At 53.1% G+C, this 12,606-nt stretch overlaps 1 pseudogene; it reads left to right on the top strand.

Annotated features, from left to right (window-relative positions):
- Nucleotides 1–3,449: 3,449 nt before the first annotated feature.
- On the top strand, nucleotides 3,450–4,480 carry LOC146857411 (18S ribosomal RNA; annotated as a pseudogene).
- The last annotated feature ends 8,126 nt before the right edge of the window (nucleotides 4,481–12,606 follow it).

Raw genomic sequence — 12,606 nt, 5'->3', positions numbered from 1 at the left:
CAGGCGCTATATAAAACTCAGAATAATAATAATAATAATAACGCGAGGCAGGAGGCTGAAAAGCGCTATCATGACCGTCCAGAGGACCGTCGGTCTATGGATGACTTACGGGACACGTGAGCATAGACTGTTTCGGGTACACTTCTTGGTAAAAATGTTGAAACTTGAGAAACTGGTCGGGCCCCGGGGCGCTACTGGTCTGCTATACTGGGGGGGAGAACAATTAAAGATGGGTGTGTCTTTTGTTGGTGTTGGCTGCACTCCCTTAGTAGTTAATGTTTAGTAACAGGTGACAGGCACTCTGCAAGTTCATAACAGAAATGTGAGGAAAATGTGTTTTTTGTAGTCAATGTTTGAGATTTGCACGGTATTCTGGGTAATAACACGAGGTGAGAGCCACACAAGTCAACCCACCCTGGATAGCCCTCGGTTGGCTAGGTTTCCCTGGGTGCTGGATGAGCTGGGTCCAGAATCTAAAAGAACAAAAATGGTAGAATAAGTGTTATGACCATTTTTTCATGGCCCAGAGAGCCTATACCTGCGTGGCAAGGTCCAGGATCAGCGATCGGGCCCAAGGGTCCAGCAGGCCTGGCCTCCATCATTCTGCCTGCTGCACTGATAAGGGCCTGGGATGGGGTTCCATCCAGCCAGGAGTGTCTTCCCCTGCTTGCCTTGGTTCAGAAGCTCTGACAGGGTGAGGGCCCCCCATCCTGGGTTCCATCTTCCGGGCCACTGCCTGGGAAAGTGCTCGGAATGGGGTCATGTGAGCCCGGAGAGGCCTTTTCTTTGTATCCGGGCCCAGAATATCTGACCGGGCCCCCGTCTGGCCTTGGGGTGGGTTCTCCTGTTCTGGGCTCTGTCCCCCCACCTACCACCCTGACAAGGGCCCAGGGGGTAGGTCAGTCGGGCTTGGGGAGACTTTCCCTGCCTGACTGGGTTCAGGAACCCAGACCATGGCCCAAAGGGCCCTGTGTTGGGTGCCTCCCCGTCCTAGGCTCCATCCTCTGGCCCATCATGTGGCAAAGTGCCTGGGACAGGGTCCCGTGAGCCCCGGGAGGTCTTCCCTTTGCGTTTGGGCCAATGAGCTCTGACTGGGCCTCGGGGCGGGCACTCTCACCCTGGGCTTCATCCCCTGGACTGCCCCGGGACGGGTCCACCGGACCCAGGGAGGCCCCCCGCTTTGCCTGCATGTGAAGGTACCTTCGGGCCATGGGTGGGAGGCCCATCGGGGCTCCCCTCACAGCCCCATGCCTGAGGCCCAGGTGGGGCTCCGAGCCCCTGGGCCGCAGAGCCCCTGTCCCCTCCAAGGGCAAGCAGGTGCCCTGTTCAATAAGGCACAGCACGACCAAGATGGCCGTCTTTCGGGCCCGGCATTCTAGTCGTCTGCAATGCCTTCCAATGGCGTTACCAGATGGCCGGGCAGCCCTGGAATTCCCGATGGGGGCTCCTTTACTCCCCCAATCTCAGCCATGGCTCCAAGAGGCTAGGTCCTTTTGCGGCTTTGGTCCCCTCTCTCACTCAGTATGCACGGATGACAATAAAGGAGGGTAGCCTTCCTCCGAATTACTAGGGACAGGGTACTCTGTTTTCTGGCCCCGCCTCTTTGCCTGCATGCTTCACTAGGGACCCCTCTCTTCAGCCTGAGGCCCAGCTGGGGCTCCGAGCCCCCAGGAGACAGAGCGCCCTGAACTTGCCAAGGGCAGGTGGGAGCCCTTTCATTAAGAGGAAGGGTGAGCAGTTTGCCATCCTTCGGCCCGACCATCTGGTTGCGCTCGCCCCCTTGGCCATCTGGTCATGCTCAATGCTTTCCAATGATGCTACCAGATGGCTGGGCTGCCTGGAAGTCCTGAAGAGTGCTTTTTCGGTTCCTCAAGCCCAGCCATGGCTCCAAGGAAGCCGGGCGTGGGGTGCCTTGGGTCCCCTCTGTCACTCTGTGTGCACGGATTGCCAGAAAGGGGAGTAGCCTTCCTCCGGATTACTAGGAATGGGCTACACAAGACCAACTCACAGCCTGGTGGTTCTCAGCCGGTGACCAGATGGGCCAGGACAGGGCAACCCCCACCACTCCGGGACTCCATCCTCCGGTCCATCGCATGGCAATGTACCCAGGATGGGGTCCATCGGGGCTGGGCAGGCCTCCCTTGTGTGTCTAGGCCTGTGAGCGCTGACCAAATTTGGGGGTCCCGCCGGGCCCTGGAGCAGGCGCTCCCTCCCTGGTCTCCATTCTCTGACCTGCCGCTCCACCAAAGGCCTTGGACGGCATTCCCTCAGGACCGGAGAGTCTTCCCCTGCTCTGCCAGGTACAGGAGCTCTGTCCGCAGCCCCTGAGGGCCTCCTCCCCATCCTGGGCTCCATCCTCGGGCCTGCCGCATGGCAAAGTGCCTGGGACGAGAGGCCCCGGTGGGCCCTGGGAGAGCACTCCCTCCTCCCGGCCTGCCACTCCACCAAGGGCCCAGGACAGGGTTCCGTCAGGCCCGGGGAGTCTTCCCCTGCTTGGCTGGGTTCAGGAACCCTGGGTGGGGCCCTTCCCGATCCTGGGCTCCCTTCTTGGCCTTGCCGTGTGGCAAGGTGCCTGGGAACGGGGTCCAGCGGGCCCAGGGATGACTTCCCAGCATGTCAGGTGCCAGGGATCTCCAGCCAGGCCCGGGGCCCCGGCGGGCCCTAGGGCGGGTGCTTCCTGATCCCAGCCAGGGCTCCAGAAGGTCGGGCATGTTCATGCCTTCGGTTCTCTCTGTCACCCAGTGCGCACAGATTACAAGAAAGTAGGGTATTTTTCCTCTGGTCTACTAGGGAGAGGGTTCCTCCGAGCCTGCCTGCCCCTAAAGCGGGCAGGGACATGAAGCCAGCACCACCGTGCATGGCGGCCTGCCAGGGAATGGCCCGGCTGGCGCTGCATATTCTGCTTGATTGGGCACGCTTGGTCCATTTATGGATGGACAGCTTGGCCAGCTTCGGCTGTTGTTTCAGGCAAAGAGGTTCCACCCCGCATGGACAGTTCGACTAGAGGGCCTGGCGGAGGCCCTTTCCCTACCCAGCAGAGTGTAGGCCGAGTGGCCTCAGCAGCTTGCACCCATCCCCCAGTGGTCAAGAGGAAGGGGTCGGTTAGCACCAGGTCCTGGACACTGCCGCCTGGAAGGTCCATAGCCCCGTGTGCCACACCGTCACCCCGCTCTACCCAGCGCATTTCCGCAGCAGCCTGGAATTAGCATTCTGTGGGGTTCCGCGGCAGCCTGTGCCGGCACCCCTGCATCTTGCACAAGCTGCGCCTCAGCCCGCCTCTACCTTCCACAGAGATGGTCGGGCCTGCCGGTGCGACCGCACCTGTCCATCCCCTGCGAGCCCACCCAGGCGGACAGGCTCTTTTCCAGCAGGCTCCTGAGAAGGAGTGCGAAGGTCGGTCAGGAGACGGGCATGTGGCTCCCAACCCACCCCGTCCCAGCATGTGCAGCTACCTGGTTGATACTGCCAGTAGCATATGCTTGTCTCAAAAATTAAGCCATGCACTTGTATGTACACATGGCCGATACAGTAAAACTGCAAATGGCTCATTAAATCAGTTATGATTCCTTTGATCGCTCCATCTGTTACTTGGATAATTGTAGTAATTCTAGAGCTAAAACATGCCGAAGAGCGCTGACCTCCCGGGCTGCATGCATTTATCAGACTAAGACCAATCTGGGCATGCCTGGCCGCTTTGGTGACTCTAGATAACCTCGGGCTGATTGCACGTCCCTGTGATGTCGACAATACATTCGGATGTCTGCCCTATCAACATTCGGTGGTACTTTCTGTGTCTACCATGGCAACCACGGGTAACGGGGAATCAGAGTTCGATTCCAGAGAGGGAGCTGAGAAACGGATACCAATCTAAGGAAGGCAGCAGGCGCGCAAATTACCCACTGCCGTCTCAGGGAGGTAGTGATAAAAAATAACAATATAGGCCTCTTTCGAGGCCCTGTAATTGTAATGAGTACACTTTAAATGCTTTAACAAGGATCATTGGAGGGCAAGTCTGGTGCCAGCATCCACGGTAATTCCACCTCCAATGACGTATATTAAATTTGCTGCAGTTAAAATGCTCGTAGTTGGATCTTGGGATCGAGCTCACTGACTGCCGCGAAACAAGAGACCGCCTGTCCCAGCCCCTGCCACTCGGCGCCCCTTTGATGCTTGACTGAGTGTCCTTGGGGTCAAACGTGTTTACTTTGAAAAAATTAGAGTGTTCAAAGCAGGCCGGTCATCTGAATACTTCAGCTAGGAATAATGGAATAGGACTCTGGTTCTATTTTGTTGGTTTCAGAACTGGGGCCATGATTAATAGGGAGGGCCGGGAGCATTTGTATAGTGCCGCTATAGGTGAAATTCCTGGACCGGCACAAGACGAACCACAGCGAAAGCATTTGCCAAGAATGTTTTCATTAATCAAGAACAAAAGTACCCCATCTGCAAAATTTGGGACTGAAGCCCAGTCTGGTCAGGACCGCAAAGATATGATGTCAGGAGATGCTGTTGAAGGCCATTTTTATATCCACGGCCAACACTACCGCCCTTTCTGAGTACCGCAGCTCGGTCTGACACAGAACCCCAAAAAGGTGGCGGAGGTTGAGGTGGGTGCTGTGATGTGGCATAAAGACCAATTGGTCCGAGTGTATTAGGGATGTTATTACCCCTCATAACCTATTCACCAATGCCTTTGCCAAAACCATGACCTCCACGTTGAGGAGAGATATAAGCATATAGGAGCTACATCTTGACGGTGGCTTGCCTGTTTTATAGATGGTGACTATTGTGGCGGCTCGTTGGTCTCTTGGTAGCTGACCCACATCTCTAGCTGCTTGAAACATCTCTAATAGCGGCTTGGCAATGCCAGCTGTGCAAGTATTATACAATTCCACTGGGATAATGTTCAGGCCCCCAGCCTTTCCCGGCTGCAGTACCCTAAAAGTGCCCGCCGCCTCCTCCTCAGTTGTCATCCTCCAGTCGTTTCTGTCCTCTTGTGACAGTACCTGAGTATCAATGGTTTGCAGGAAGGCTGCATGGTTCAGGCCAGCCCCAGACATCATGGGGGAGTATAGGGATTCGTAATAGGTGGCAAATGTCTCTGCTATACCTGTTTTCATTCTCTGAGCCACCCCTGCTAAATCCAGCACCTCAATCACCCAGTTCTGGCTTCCATCTCTCGGGTCTAGCCAGACCAGTAGCTTGCTGGTCTTCTCACCTATTTCGTAAAGGCATATCTGTGATGCCAGGGCCTGGCTTCAGGCCCTGTTTTCATCAATGGCGCGGGGGGCGTGCTGCTTTAGCCTGAGCCGATGACATGTCTCCTCTGAGCTGTCCATCACCACTTTTTCTTCAAGCGCAAGGATGTCTCTTTCTAAAGATGCACACTCATGGTTTTTGTTCCTTCTTTTTCCCCCAATGAGGGACACACCTGGTCTCGAAGTATGGTTCAGAAGGCTTCCTAAAGGGTACAAGCGGAAGCCACCGAGCCCTGGTTCTCCTGAAAGTAGAGAGCTTTCATTTGTCTAATTTTAGTCTTCAGTTTCTTGTCCTGGAGGTGTCAATCCTAGGGAACAGCGGAGGGTTCCCCGTGGGGCCAGGCAGGCACACCTCAACGGGTGAGTGGTCAGATATGCTTCATGCCTAAATAGTAGGACTTTGAAACGACCCAGCGTTCCCACCATGGATAAAGAGGTAATCTAGGCAAGAGAAGCTAATATGTGCAGAAGAGAAATATGTATATTGGGGTGATGGGGGTTGTGTTGTCTCCACAGATCTACAAGTCCCAATGCATCTACGAAGGAGGGCAACTGTCCCTCGCCTCTGCTAACTCGTATCTCTCCAGTCCTATCATGATCGATAACGTAATTTACATCACTTTCCAATATCAAAGTCCGGGCTGGCAAGAAAAGAAAGAGAGCTCCCACATTCGGCAGAGTCGCCGCTTGGAGACGCAGCAGAACATATAGGGGGATATTCTCAAGAACGTGTGATAACTACCACAAAAGTAGCTTAACGCAACTCTTCACATAGCAGTCTATCGCAGGAAAATAACACTGTGGTAACGTGGTGTTCCCAGGCAGGCTGCACAATGCGATAGGCCTACGATAACACGTCCAATGTCTGCGCTAAAATCAATGCGACTCCGCAGAAATGCAAAACACCAATGCGAAAAAAGTTGCGATGCCCCAAATCGTGATACAAAAATCAGTGACAACCACCCACAGCCTGCAATTCGCAAGCGTCTTGTGGGAAAATGCACTATAAAAGAAAGAAAAACACACCAACACCAAATCAAACTGCGTAGCACCATGGATGCACCCGGACCGAGTGCAGAGGACAACCCGAACCCCACAAGCCCCACGGAGGACCAGCCAGGAACCCCGGGGTCGGGGAAGGGCAAGGAGAAGAGGAAGAGGAAGACGGGGTTCATGCCGCAAGAAGACCGGATCATCGTCACGGAGGTGATAGAACACTACCAACAACTGTTTGCCACCTCCACTGCGTGATTGGCAACACACACAGAAATATGGCAGTCCCTCGTCACCAACGTGAATGCAGTCGGAGTATCCAGGAGGTCAATCGAGGAGGTCAAGAGGCACTGACATGAAGTGCACAGCCAAACCAAGGAGAAACTCGCTGCCAACAGGAAGGCAGCAAAGGCGACTGGAGGTGGGAGTCCTGCGCCACAGGAGGAGCTGGATGAGCTGGAGGAAATGGTGGCCAAGTCATCAGTGTGGAGACAGAGCAAGGAGTTGGGGGCTTGGACACAGCTCGAGATGACCTGACCCAACAGCAACAGGGTGAGTAACGACCAGGGACAGGGGGGATGGATGGAGAAGGGCACAATGGCACACATGCACAATAATGAGCAGCACACTGCACAGCCACAATGAGTGTGGAACATGTCCCTGATACACTTGGCACACTGCAGCACACATAGAAACACCAAGTAGGTCCCCGTCCACAATGTGCACAAATGGGCCCCCCTCCATATCACCAATTTCCCAACCTACCCATGCACATGTGCGGAATCCAGAAAAGCAGCGGCTTTGCATGCCACATGGACAATGCAAGTGACATTGCATGACAGATAGCATGGCTGCAGTCACAATACATGCCATGGTGCACGAGACGACTTTGAGTGGCTGAGTGTGGACCACATCCGTAAAGTAGCAGGCCACACTCTGACACATCCACATGCACCTACAACCCCTGACGTCAAGAACACATCTGCAGACAGACAATGCACAAGAGTACAAAGACCGTACAAGAGCACAAATGACCCAAGACGCAAACATCCTAGCACCCGAAAAGCACATAAGTCAAAGGCACACCGACTCAAAGGGATAAGGGGCTGCAAAATCAGAGCTGCAGGGGAGACTCACCAACAATGCAGCACACACACATAGCAAGCACAGTACATCACCATTGACGACAATGTGGTACAAAGTGCAACCCTTACACCACAGGACAGAGGACACAACTGGTGCCGCCCGTGCACAGTAACTGGCCACTCACACCTGGTATTGCATGACACTGTGAGATGACAATGTACAAGTTCAACCTCACATCCTTCATGTTGTCGAAATGTCCACTGTCACCCATCAAATAGCCAGCATCACCAAAACAGCCAAAATGTACACTGTCATGCAGGCTGAATGTAAACATCTACAATGCGTGAACCTACATGGAACACACTGTTAACCTGCATCTCCCCGTTACATTGAAGAGGGACAATCAACACCTCCTGCAGAGCAGACCACACATCTCTAAAGTGATGATGAAGAGGACACCCTGCACATTTGCCCAGACACCCTCCAACGGCTCATGGACAGCATCTGCGCACCACCCCCAAGAGCAGGGCAGCCCAGCTGCATCACGGTGACACCACACCCTGCACAGACCACACAGCAGGAAGCCTACACCACCACAGCTGGCTCCCAGGACCCCCACAACCAGGACATGGAATTCCAACACTGTGTGTTAGGGTGCCAGGAGAGGATGGCTGATCAGCTGCGGGTGGGGTTCGACCTCATGGCAGCCAAACTCGATGCCATACGTGGGTGTCTGAGTCCCATCAGGGACCACTTACAGTACCTAACGGACACCCACTGTTCGCACCATGTTCACCAACAATCTTCGGCTGACCTCGCTGGAGCCATTACTTGGATACAAGAACTATATAGTCAGACAGGCTCCAGTGATTACAGCACAGAGTTGGCACAGATGTGGAGGACAATGGAGACCATGGAGCCGGATGCAGCCTGGAAGTAGGGCTGCCACAGCTGAACACCAGCGAGATGTAGCTGGGATCTTCCAAGCCTCATAAATCCTCATCTTGCCATTGCTGCCACAGAGCCTGTCACAGATCACTGCTGCTGGAATTTCGACACACACATCTCTGCCCCTGATGTGTCAGTGGCACACAGTGATGCAGCCATACCACCTCCTCCCCTGATGTGTCAGTGGCACATGGTGATGCAGCCATAACACCACCACACACACCTGACACACCGGACACAAAAGACGTCTCAGAGGAGTAAGATGTGGAGGGTAATGACTGTGTGAGGAAGGAGGCAGTAGAATCCACAGCCACCACATGGTCTGTCCTTACCTGGTTCAGCCCTATGCATCATGCCCTGGAGCAACACCTACCACTCTCCCCCGGAACACTCTGCAACATTCACCTGGACCCTGACATCGACTGCCATATCTGCCCTTGTACCAATGACACAGCAATCTGGCTGAGGACTGGACTCTTCCTCTCCAAATTAACTTTGCATTCCCCCAAGGACTCTGGTTGGCCCACCACTGGGCAACCACGTAATGTGGACTTGAACTTTCCATGTACCCCTCGAAATTTGACACTCCCCAGGATGTGAATAAAACATTCCAAATCACACAGATGTGTAATGTCTATGTTCACTCAAGTGTACGAGAATGGATGAATGTAGGGACATTGATTGCACAAACAAGGTACACCCTGGTAAATGTCATCAATGCACATGTTTGACCAAGACCCACATGGACCTTTAGATGAATGTGAAGGTGTGAACTAGCTGTGGCCTCAGTGCACATGAACAACAATCTTGCATCACCCAATGTAGTCCCACATCCATGTATTAAATGGGGCTGTGTGTGTATATGTCAGGATCGGTAGCCCGCCTGAATTATTGTTCCCCATTGCATGTGGCCACAGAACATATCTTCACATGACTTACTCACACACATCAGTGTGGACACAGTCTGTCATACTGGATCATATTGATCCACATGGCAAGAAGTTGAACACCATACTCACATTGCTGAAGACACGTAAGGGCATAGGTCTACCAGCAACTATCCCAAACACAATGTCTGGCTCACAGAGGTGGAGCTGCCAATAGGGATTCACCACCAATGTACATGCGGCAGTCTGTCCCTCCCTGTGTACAGACAATGGTCATTGAGGCACATGATTTGTCGCACTAATCAACACTCATCACAGTTGTACACTGTTGCAGTTGCAAAGACTTTATTAGCATGTGCATGTCAGTATGGGCAAGTAATGGGATACAACAAATGCTTAAAAGACTTACAGGCAGAATGGGAACGTGTCGAGGTGCAATAATTGGGGATGCAAAAATGAACACATATCCTTACGGTTGGCAACGGTCTCAGCCCATCATGCCTTGCTGGTCGAGTCATGTGATGTGAGGCGTCTGCTCATAGCCCCGTGTCAGGGGACATGACTCACAGCCCATGGGATCTGCATGAAGCTGTACCACCGGACTGCGCCGATTGTGTGCTATGCTGACAGTGAGCAGGTGGCAGGGACCAACAAGGTCACATGTCGTGCTACATTGCCATGTGTGTAGTCTCCCTCCAGCAGTATGTCAGCTGTAGGAAATTTGCCATACGATGCTGTGCAGTTCCGCCCATGGGGCTGCATCACCCTGCACAGGTGTATGACAACACGAGTAGGTGCATGCACATGCATTCTGAGTCTGGGCGAATGCAGACATGTCCACTGTTGTTCTGGCTTATGGGGCCATTCCTCCACGATGCACCACAGGATTGTGACCTGTGCTCTGGGTGTCAATCAGTTGTGGCTGCAGGAAGGTAGTTACTCGTCCATGAAGGCGAGCGCTGCTTCATAGGCAATCAGTTCCAGAAGTACGTAGTTCTCAAACTCAAGGAACACGAGGGAGAGCCAATCCATTAACTGGTCCGGACAAATGTGCTCCGACCACGCAGTTTCACTGATCCGCAACACAGCCCAATAGGGGAGCGCCTCGATGTGGTCACTGCATGCGATAACTTGTGCAATCTCCCATCCACTACAGCCGGCACATACACCACAGTTCAGGGCATCCCATGCATGGGTATCCCGGTTGCACTCCTGTTCGTGGGCCAACAGGGGGCGCACACACAAGTCATAATCCAGTTCGGTTACCGTTGTGTTGGATAGGCAGACCTCCGTGGGCGACTCAAATGTGCATGATCGCCAGTGGAACCAGGGCTGGACGCATGTGATGTACGCAAGCCGGACACTCAGATGGTAACTGATTCGCAAAACTGCCATTGGCAGAGCTCCCAACAGATGCAGCATTCGTGCACGGTACAGTTCCACGTCACAGGGGTTGTGCATGTGCCCGGGGTTACCTTCCCTTGCGTTTGTTGGTCTCGTACCACCGACACTCCTCAGACTGGCGGCAGTTCTGTGGATGATATGCCACAGCTCGGGAAATGTTGTATGTGTGTTCAACGTTTGGACGTATGGGTAGCTTTTTGGCAATGTGTTGGGGGCATGCCATGCAGGTGTACCTCGAGCAGGGACAAGTGTGTGTGGGGTGTGGACACGTTGATCTTTCCTTAGCACAGTTTGTGGTGTGGGAGTCGTGGGAGTCTGGTATGGTATCTCACTCAGGTGGTGCCGGGCAGAATGGAGACCAAGGTCGGAGGTTCGGATGTCCTTCCGACTTGTGTATTGAAACAAAGGAGCTTTCATGCCTAATTTTTGTCTGACTGATGCTGGCATTTCTGGAACATGATGTGGCCTTCACGCTGAGATCGTTGCCAGGCCTTTAGATTTAGAGTGCACCAATTGCGAAACACACGCAGCAGTTGGCATGTATGGGCCAAGGGCCCGATTGCCCTTGCGCTCCTTGTTCTGTCTCTCTCTCTCTCTCTGTCCTTTGATGAATGCCTGACACACCTTCACATCTTGGATGTTGCCTTGCAGGCTGTCACTTACAGATTGTCCAGGGATGACCCGCCATGACTCTTCCAAATAGCTGTTTGGAGAGAAATTTGATTGTGATAATTTGTTCGGACTTTCACTGGTGAATGATTCATTCTGCTTTTTCTGTACTCACATGACCGTTAGTTGTTGTGATTCTGCGGCATCGAGCAGATGATTTTGTTCATAATTTTGTGCCGTTGATGTGCAGTATCTTGGTCCGGGGGAGGTGGGGGGTGCCCGGGGTGGGACCCGGGGGGGGGTCCAGGGATGGGTGGCAGTGGGTGTTGTGGCCCTGTTGGGGCTCCGAGCTGCATGACCGTTGGCTCCTTGGCATCTGTTGTTCTTCAGGTGTGGCTCTGGGCTGTGCTCACTTGTCTGCTGCCGGTTGACGTCCGACTTTACACCAGGTCAGAGCAGGTGTTAATTTCCAGCTGCTAACACGCCTTATCGCATGTTTTGTCTTCTTATTGCCGATCTGGCTGGTCGTTAAGAATGTTGTGAAGTGCTGTTGTCGCAGCTTTTTGCTCGGGAACGCCTACTCTGAATCTCATTAGCGACAGTTGCCGGGGTCATCCGTGGCGATGTTTTTTGAGGATGCTGTCGGCGGAAAAATGGTGATATGAGCTGTTAGCAGCAGCTTGTGAATGGGGCGATAAATTTATCACGATTTTGGCTGTGCTAAAGGGCCGATAACTCGGCGATAGATCATTGAGAATAGGCCCCATAGAGAACAGCGGTTAACTGTCCCTCCCTCCCAAATGCCAGTGAATGGTACATATCTGCCCTGCGGGTCATTCCATGTTTGCTGAATCGTGAGTAGTATACCTACTCCCCTTGAGTCAGAGGAATAGCCTGAGTGTGCCACTATGGTGCACCCAAACCGAACCAAGGCCCTATATTGAGTGCCCCTTAAGTGTGTCTCCTGAATAAGAACCACATCTGGGTCCAGTCTCTGCAGATACTGCATGACCAGGGTCCCCTTAATCTTGTAGCCTGTGCTATTAACATTCCAAGTCTATATCTTCAATGCACTACCAGTGTGTTGATGTGTTGCAACTTGCCATTTAGTTAGTAAATCCCACCCCTTTTGGGACTACCTGACATGAAATGGCAATCGGGCCCATTGGATCTTGAGTGCTATCCATCTACCCCGTATCAGATTGCTTGTAATTATACCTCGCTGTGAGAACAAAAATAAAACGAGTAAAACAATACTTGACCTCTTTGCTGCCAGGCCTTTTCCCTGCCCGGTGCCAAGCCCTTTTTGGCTATTTGGGCCAGTTTGAGCTTATACCCCAATAACTTTTTGTCCACATAGGGACTTCTGTTCGACCTCATGGTCAAAGGTTCAAATCCTGGCAGGTCCCCTTAGCCATTCA

Source organism: Triturus cristatus, chromosome 3_2 (genome assembly GCF_964204655.1).
Source record: "Triturus cristatus chromosome 3_2, aTriCri1.1, whole genome shotgun sequence".
Classification (NCBI taxonomy): Eukaryota; Metazoa; Chordata; class Amphibia; order Caudata; family Salamandridae; genus Triturus; species Triturus cristatus.
Note: the sequence above shows the minus strand (reverse complement) of the source record. Positions and strands in the feature narration are given on the sequence as shown.